This window comes from Palaemon carinicauda, chromosome 3, assembly GCF_036898095.1.
Source record: "Palaemon carinicauda isolate YSFRI2023 chromosome 3, ASM3689809v2, whole genome shotgun sequence".
NCBI lineage: Eukaryota > Metazoa > Arthropoda > Malacostraca > Decapoda > Palaemonidae > Palaemon > Palaemon carinicauda.
Window position 1 is genome coordinate 187,984,518 of NC_090727.1, and position 10,000 is coordinate 187,994,517.

Genomic DNA, 10,000 nt, shown 5'->3' on the forward strand with positions numbered 1-10,000 from the left:
TCTGTTTCTATGCTTCTTTCTATGCCAGTCTATACCCACAAATTTCTTAGTTTGTCTATCCATCGTCTTCTCTTCTTCCCCTTGTTTCTTTAACAATCTCTAGGGGCCCAATCTGTTAGTCTTAATGTCTATCTATTACCTGCTATTCTTATCATATGTCCTTCCCATGTACAATTCTTTTTCTTACATGTTGTTAGAACATCCACTACTTTAGTTTGCTCTCTTTTCCAAGTTTTTTTTTTTAACTTTCAGTGCTATTTTCATCTTTATTCTTTCCATAGCTCTCTACGTTATAAGTAGCTTAAGTTTTAAAGCTTTAGTAAAGCACCAAGATTCTGATGCATAAGGTAATGCTGGGAGGAGCATCTTATTAATTTTTTTTTTTTTATGTAGAAAGTGGCATTATACTTTTCATAAACTCATTTTGTTTACCAAAAACTCTCCATCCCATGTTTATCCTTTTTTAATTTCGGTTTCATGTCCTGAAGAAACACTTACTGTTTGTCTTAGGTATGTACTGTATATTCATTAACAATCTCTGGAGGTCCGTCTATAACCCTTATTTGTTATTTTCTGAATTTTAATTGAACATTATGTTAATTTTACTCATTCATCTCCAGTTCTATATTTATGCTCTCTCTCTCTCTCTCTCTCTCTCTCTCTCTCTCTCTCTCTCTCTCTCTATATATATATATATATATATATATATATATATATATATTATATATATATATATATATATATATATACATATAAATATATATATATATATATATATATATATATATACATATATATATATATATATATATATATATATATATATATATATATATATATATATTTATATATATATATATATATATTTATATATATATTGTGATGGCTGGCTTTGACCACCACACAAAACACTACACTTATCAAATAGTATTCACCATCATAACGTACTAAGTCCACTAAAGGTGGAATAGTATCCAAACATCAATACGAGTGCAAAGTCAACTCAAGGGGACAAAGAAAATACCACAAAAATCTCCTTAATTTTAATACATAATATTTAGACAGAAATAACACCTGAACCACAATAATACAATAATAAATGATACACACTCACTCTTAAACTCCCTGCAAAAGAAAACAATTACACAATTAAAGAAAGGTCATCAACACAAACATACTAAAAGGAGAGAGGGTCCAGAAAGGAGAAGGCCAACGAAAAGTAAGAACATCCTAACAAATACAAACTAAATATCCCTAACAAATCCCTCAAACACTTCTAGGGGGCTCCTCCAAGAGGACAATAAACTCCCCGGCTGGAGGCTTATTCCGGGTGGCAGGAAACAAGGATCCAAGACAATGGTGTTAAGTCTTTTTTTTTTCTTAATGCTCCAATAATGAAGACCGCCCAGGATTACAGGTCGTGGGCCCGGCACACAAATATAAAGATAAAAATTTTTACCTTGGGGCAGAGAGGCCCCCTTGGCTTTTACTGAACCAAGGGCAGTACACACTATGTGGAATAAAAGTCCTTGTTGCAGAGCGAGGATATCCAAGAAAAGCTAAACAGCTTCACAACGTAACTCTGCAAAGGCGAGGAATAATATGGATCCAATCGCAAATGTCGTGCCCTACAAGGTTGGAGGCTCAGAAACACACTGAGGAACCATCCTCAAAAAAAGCCCCTCCAAAACTCCGTTCACGCAGGAGCGCAGCCACGTAATCCACACCACTTGAAAATATAAAACAGCCGTTAGTCCATTATAAACACTAACATAACCACCAGTGAAAAGACAAACTAGTAAACAATAAGTCTACAGTATATTTAACCTTATACATCTATAAAACTTAAATAATTTAGAATATATAGCAATAATATTACACCTCCTCACCCAACCAAAAAAAAAAAATTCCCCCAATTTTTTTTTTTTTCCCTAAAGTGATTTGAATTACAACATACAGGTTATCACATAATGAAATATTAAACCAAAACTCAAAAATAATTATAAAACAAACTGCAAAAACATGACAAACAAAAGGAAAGAGGGGGGCAAGTACCAAGGTTTGCAGCTCACAAGGATAGCAATATATAACCAATACTAAAAAAAAAAATCTTAAACCTAAATTAATCACAAGTAAATATTACATATTACCAGCGTACTAACAGCTTTTCCTACAATTCTAATTCCAACATTTTACTCCTTTATCGAATGAGGTGGCCACTTCAAACGGCTTTAAACTGAATTAAATAAGGAGTTTTGTCTGGACATGGCGAAACGTTCCGTTTTAGCTTCCTGCTGTGCCGTAACCTACGCCAAACAAGGATGTTCATGGCGATAAATATCATCACCGTGATACCCAGTCCTGCTAGTAGTATGGGGTGAAGAATTTCCTTATAAGTCGGTGACAGGTCTTCCATTTCGGTTAATTTCATCAACCGCTTGGTAACTTGTCTGTTGTACAGGAGAGGTAGTGCTGGCATTGTAGAGGTCCACGTGAAGTTCGCGAAGTAGGCTCGTTCTCTGATGAGTGTCCGTAGACCAGTCACCATGGAATTAGGGGAAGTCCCGATACAACCATCTGCTGCAACGAAGATGTGGGCGAAAGATGTGGATCCGTCAGGGGCATGATACATTGAAGCCGTCCTTGTCGTATCGTATCCACGAGCCATTGTTCAGTCTGCAATTGAACTCATTATTGTCAAAGGGATAAAGCTTATCCAGACAATTTTCACTTGTATGGAGAGAGCACCGTCTAGCACTATACCTAACTCGCATGAATCCATTAAGTTTTTATGGAATTCAAATGAGTCAGCTGTACATATTTTTCTATCCATTGCATCTGAACTGTGAGTTAATTGATATAAGTCTTTAATGACCGTATATGTTTCCTTGTCTGGGGAAATCAATACGTGTCCTGTTAAACTGGATATTACTGGATTTGAGTGATTTGTCATGAAAGTCGGAAATGGTGATATCCTGTAAGATTGCCAGGCATCAGAAGAATCAAAGGGAATTGTAATCCTAATCTTGTTATTGTCAACGCTTACTGTAATTAGGCTGTAATAAAATTCTAACCTACGTTCGCCTAACAAAGGAACATAGCCTAGTTTATCCCTTCCGTTCTCCAGAATTAACTTTAAGTAATTTATAGGCAACAAATGGGGGCGACAGTACACCTTTAGTTGCTAACGTGATAGCTTCTACATAATCCTTGGATTTCTCAATGAAATGTGCAATTCTGTTATGTATGTGATCTATCTTTGAATCATAATACGTTAACGTTGCCAACAAATCCTGTACTTGCCATAATATGAATGATATTATTTGAATGTTCATTTACTAAATCCATAATTTGATTGATTGAAGCTAACTGATTCCTTAGTTCTGACATAATCAATTCATCTTCATGAGTCAAGAACTTAATTTTCTTATTTTGATTACTAATTTTAAGACGATTGGAAATTCCTAAACCTAAACTTACAACAGACCCAAAGATGTTTAATGCAGCATAAATAAACGGATTTCGTCTTTCTTTATGTTCGTGTCCTACAGTCCACATCAAAAGGTCATAAGCCAAAGATCCTGTCTCGTAAGTCTTATTTTTCAAGTCATCAGATAGCATCTCTGCAACTTTTAATGTTGATCCAAGCAAACTCTCTGTAGTCAAATGCAAATGTCTTCTATGCAACTCATCCAATGAGGCAGAAAACCTTGAAATTGGTGGTTCTTAAGCTAGTGACATCATTCTCTTGAAGAAAAATTGCTTGCATATTCACTTCTACAACTACGTTGCTTGATGTAATAAAAACGTCTTCTTGTCTTTCAACTATAGTGCCATATTTAAAATTTATACTTTTAGTTTTAGAGCTCATCCCACACGAGAAAAATGTCTGAGCGAACAATATCACTCCCAACAACAAAAAATTCATCTTGGAAACCTGTAACGAGAAAAATATATGTAATTACTCCTGTATTAAGAAGAAAACTTTTAATCACATAAAATAAAAAATTTTTCCCTCACTTCTTCCCCTCTCTTTTCTTTTTTCTTTTTAATTTCTTATGTGAGCCAATGGTACTATTCTCTCATCCGTGGAGTTGGGATACGTTTTGAACTCTAAACCTATTGGCCGTTAATGTTTCCAAAATGTTAAATGGGCCTTCAAACTTAGGTGTTAGTTTATAATTGAGTCCTTTGCGCACATTGATTTGAATATACACGTTATCACCCACGTTATATGTTTTAGTTGGCTTCGCTATTTTATCATGATTCCTTTTCATTATGATTTGTGATTCTTCTAAATTCTTTCGAAGGATATCATATCGACTTATACTTGCATTTATACATTCTTTTAAAGGATTTGATAGATTAGATGTAGGCGTTAATACATGGAAAGGCGTTCTAACTGGGGTACCATACAATGCTTCATGCGGTGACATTTTAATTGATATATGATGTGAATGATTCAGAGTACTCAGTGCCGCCAGTATTGCAATATCCCAGTTGGGGTCTGATCCCCCTAGTGTTACTCTTAATATATTTAAAATTTTCCTATTTGCTCTTTCCACTGAGCCCATTCGACTCTGGGTGATATATCATGGTATTTATTTTCTTTATGCTGAGGAATTCACACAATGAGGTAAGAAAGTGATTATTAAATTCACCACCCGAGTCTGAGATTATCATATGTGGAATTCCATGTTTACAAATGTAACACTCATAAAACTTCCTAGCGCATTTCAATCGCAGTTTTAGTTTTAAGCGCTATTAGTTCTGTATATCGAGTTAAAGCATCTATAATTACTAAGAGGTGCTTATTTCCTCTGTCTGACTCGTAAAATCCTCTTAACAAATCTAAATGTATTCTTTCAAAGGGTTGATTGGGCACAGGATAAGCTCCTAGGCTGACAGGTGTTTTCGTATGCCCTTTGTTTTCCTGACTTGTCCGACAATTAGCTATGTATCTTTTTATATCTGCAAGCATCGTATGCCAATAAAACAATGATTTGGCTTTCTGTGACATTAATGAGAACCCCGGGTGTCCATGTAATGGATTTGAATGCAACCAATTCAGGACAGTGGAAATAAGTGAGATTGGTACTACTACCTGGTCGTTAGTTACATGTGTTGTATTGCGGGTTTTCCTTGTCACAGTCCCTACACAGAATATTATCTTTGATTATATAATTCTGCTGCTTATAGTTTATATATCCCTTTTCCTTATGATTGCCTTTCAAAGTATTTATAATTGTTTGTATTTTCTGATCTTTTCTTTGCTCAGTCTGTAACAATTCAGCGCTCCAGCCTAAATCTTCTTGTTCAGATATCGTTTTAACAATAGGCATGGATGTTGATATATCTATTAATTCAGCTAAAGGCTCCGTACAAGATGACACGGGGTTGCGTGATAATGCATCCGCAATGATATTTGCTTTCCCAGGTAAATACCCGATTCTTGCGCCAAAATCTTGAATGATCAAATGCCACCGAGTTTGTTTAGGGCTGTGGTTGAAGCATTTAAAGAACTCTGTTAGTGGTTTATGGTCAGTAAGAACCTTAACGGGATAACCGTAAATTATGAACTTAAAATGCACTAGTGAATTAACAATATCTAGCCCTTCCTTGTCTATTACTGCATACTTACTTTCGGAAGTTCTCAATTTTCGAGAATAGAAAGCTATCGGGAAAAAATTGTTTATCATATTGCTGAAGCAATACCCCTCCTACTCCTAAGTCTGAGGCGTCTGTTGCAATGAAGAATTCCTTACCGAAGTCAGGAAATTTTAAGATAGGAGAACTACACAGTTCATCTTTCAAGGTATTAAACGCCTGTTGATGTTGCTCAGACCATATGAAATCTACGCCCTTCTTCGTAAGATCAGTTAAAGGAGCGGCTATTATTGAATAGTTGCGTATAAAACGCCTGTAATATCCACTACAAACCCAGAAATTGCTGTATTCCCTTGACATTAGTAGGTATGGGAAAATTACGTATAGCCGACACCTTATCATGGACTACTTTAAGACCTTGGCTTGACACCATGAAACCCAAATATATTAATTCTGTTTTGAAAAACTCACACTTACTAATCTTTACCCTAAAGTTATGTTGTCTTAATCTCTGTAGTACTAGTTCTAACTTACGTAGATGTTCTTCTAAGGTGTTGGAAAAGATTACAAGATCATCCATATAGGCATGCAATATATCCCCTAACAAGTCTCCAAACACTATGTTAATCATTCTTGTAAATGTTATAGGAGCACAACGTAAACCAAAAGGCATCCGTAAAAATTCATAATGTCCCCTGGCTGTGCTGTAGGCTGTGTATGGGATACTATCTTCTTCTAATGATATCTGGTGAAAGCATTTAAGTAAGTCCAAACTGGTAAAATATTTATTCTGACCTAACAAAGACAAAATATCGTCAGTACATGGCACTGGGAATCGATCAGGGATCGTCTCCTCGTTTAGGGCGACGGAAGTCGACGCAGATACGCCATGTTCGATCTTTTTTCGGTACAACTATTAAAGAAAAATTATAAGGGCTGTTTGATTTCCTAATGACTCCTTCTTCTAGCATTTTACCTACTTCATCATTTATTTCACTCTAGAATTTCATAGGGAGTCTGTACGAGGGTACATAGATAATTTTCTGCTTGTCCTTTAACCTTATTTGATGCTCGATCACATCTGTTTTTCCTAAGGATCCATCCGTAGTGGAAAAAACATCATGATATTTAGTTAAAAGTCCAAAAATTTTCTGCTGAATTTCTTCGTCTTGAATGTCTTTATTGATTTTATTTTTAATAGATCGCAAAAGGGATTCATCCGCAACTGATTGAGAGTGATTGATTTCAGCAACGGTAAGAATACGATATTTATAAACTTCTACATCCAAGATATGTTGATTTTTGTGAATTACTAAAGTGTTATTTAAATGATTACAGACTTCAATATTACATTGTTGATGTGAGCCTACTGTATGAATAGCTTGTGTGACAGACAATCCGTTAGTTTTCAAAGTGTCGGAAAGGATTAATATTTCAGATCCCGGTAATGTTTTCTTTATTTGCACTATTAAATTCGAAGGTACGTTTGGTTCGATAGATTGCTTGCAAGATGATATTACGGGTGAACGAGAATTCTGCTGGGTCGCGTATATTACTTCTTTATTAGTGAGACAAGTTATTGGTTCTTTCAACGTACGTTACGGTTACATTTGTTGTCTCCTTTTTATCCAAAACTGATTTTAAGGTATTAGAAGACTTATAGAATTTCCCTTTGATATACACGCCGTGCTTGGCAGGGGCTAAGATAATGTTTTGATTTCCCATAGATGGGTATCAAATAATTACAGCTGGATACATATCAATGTTATTTACAACAACAAATGTATTGGCAAACGTGCGTTTACCGACTTTGAACTAAACATGAGTTATGCCTATGACATTTAATTCATTATTTCCTATACCCGAGAGTCTAATTCCGGATTTTTCAATCGGAAAGTTCGAAAACAACAAATAATGTGTCTTCAAATCCATGATATTACGTGGACTACCAGAGTCAAAAATAACGTAAAGGATTTGTGTTGTAAATTTACAGCATATAAGGTTGGTCGTAACTCATTTTGGCTTATTATTGTATGAATTCGTTGCAAATCTATGGGAGCATGCACTGTTTTACTTAATTCGGCCGTGTGTTTCATAGGAAAATCTATTGTCTCACAATTATCTGATAAAACATTAAATTGATTATTCAATACTATTGATGTTGACATGAATGACCTTGACCCAACATCACTCTCTTCCCCTCTGGAGTTAACTATGTGGTATTTGCTTTGCTCTGCACATTCTGAAAATTAGTCTGACCTTGCGAGGTCTGGTTTGACGACCAAGGCTCAGCGATATTCGAAGAAGTGTTTGTTTGTTTTGGACTCTGAACTGCATTGACATTTGGTTGTTTCTTCTTATTGTTAAAATGAGGATTTTTCTTTTCATTTCCATATGGAACTGACTGTGGAATTGACTGTGTAATTCTGGGATTCTGTTGTGTCTTACGCAAGTAACATTGACTGTATGAATGAGTTGCACTGTTATGAATCAAGCAGAATTTCGTTCTGCAGTCCGCGCTTAAGTGACCTTGACGTTTTCAATATAACACGTCATTCCCGCTACTTGACTACTAACTACGTTCACTGTTTGTGGCTTTGTTTCATTCTTTGCAAAAACTTGAGTTAACACGGGATCGAGATCCGGACACTTGGACATGTGTTTCTTTATCTGTTTATATACATCCAATTCCGTACTTGCAGGCGTTAACTTCTTATCAAAAACACCGCACTAAAGCTTCAGGCAACATAAGTGTCATGCAAGTTAAATACATTAATTGTAAAAAATCTTTCACGGAGATGTTATCCCTAGTAACCCAAGTGGAATTACCTAAAATGTTCTGATATTCATTAAGCCTATCAGCTATGAGAGCAGCTCTCTCAATAACATTAAGCCGATTCAAAGTGGCTTGATTAAGTGTATTTCGTAACGTTAATACTACATCCAAGGCTTCCTCACCCCCATAGACCGCGCGTAACCTATCTTTGAAATCATCCCAGGTAACTGCTTCTTGAAATGAAACACCTCTTAAATACGCACTCGCATCCCCCCTTAGAAAAATCTATAAAACTTTTAGCTTCTTGTAATTGTACAAAAGGGTCTACGATTTGTTTGGCATTTAAATGGGCATCGACGGATGAAATCCATGACTCCACATTTTGTGGCAAGAACCCATTGACCCCGACCCTGAAAAGGAAGGATTGCTGACCTGGCATTTACAAGCGTCATAATTGGAGGAGGATTAGTCTGGCCTACGCCACTAGGTCCAGGGGTAGGGCTCACAGGGGGAGTCATGACTGCTGTATTTCTTTCCCTATCTCTTCGACCCCCTTGCAATTCTATCAAAATATCTATATGAATACAGACGTCCACTGCGTAAACGCATATGTATAATAAAATTCCCCAAACAATGTTACTAATCCCAAGACATTTCCCGAGAATTTCTGAAAGAAAAAGGAATTAGCACAAAGAGAGAAAAAATTCTAGATGAGAATTCGGAGTTGAACACAGTTTCCTTTAATGAAAGGAAATAAAAGAATAGCAAATCACTCACCCCAGTAATAATCGACTAACGACTCGTGATAACTACACTTCAATGCCTAAACTGGAATGAATTCAAAACTTTGTACTTAGCTTATATATGGTTCTGTGTGATGTCGACGCATCCTCTCTCTCTCTCTTGATGTTTTGTTAGCGATGTATCGTTCGAGTTTCTGTTGAATGTAGTGCTTCCTGGATATGTTTTGTAAACGTTGAACGTCAGTCCTTGGGTTTCCTAGGATGTTGATTGAAGATCCAGTTCATCAGTTTATATTTATAACATTCATTAAATGTTAAATATTTTGATGGACTATATTACTTAGTCAAAATTGTAGATACATGTAGATAACGTTGAGTTCTTGAAGATCTTTCTCTGTTTTTACAGCTTTTATTTTGAAGTCTTGAAGATCTTTCTCTAATTCTTAGAGTTTAATATTATAGTTACTTGAAGATCTTTCTCTGATTCGTAGAGTTTAACCGCTGCCACCATTTATAGGTGTGTTACCGCTGCCCACCATTTATAAGTGTGATACTTTTATAAGCACACATTGAGTATGTGTTGTTTAAGATGTGTAAAGCTGGATAACGAAGTACATCTTATTAGCTTTAAAAGTATTTATTGTCTAAAAACAACAGAGTTAAACATCTCCATCATAGGAGGGAGCTGGTTTGGTCGGATGACCAATTCTGGTGAAGTATAGATATGAACTGATTAAATTATCGATATCACAGATATCGTATGCTTAGTTGATGTAGCAATTTTAACACAATCTCGGAAGACACCTGCATCCGGTGACGTCACAAACTTTCACACACTGATGCATTGCTGTTGACGTTTAAGAAAAATGTTACA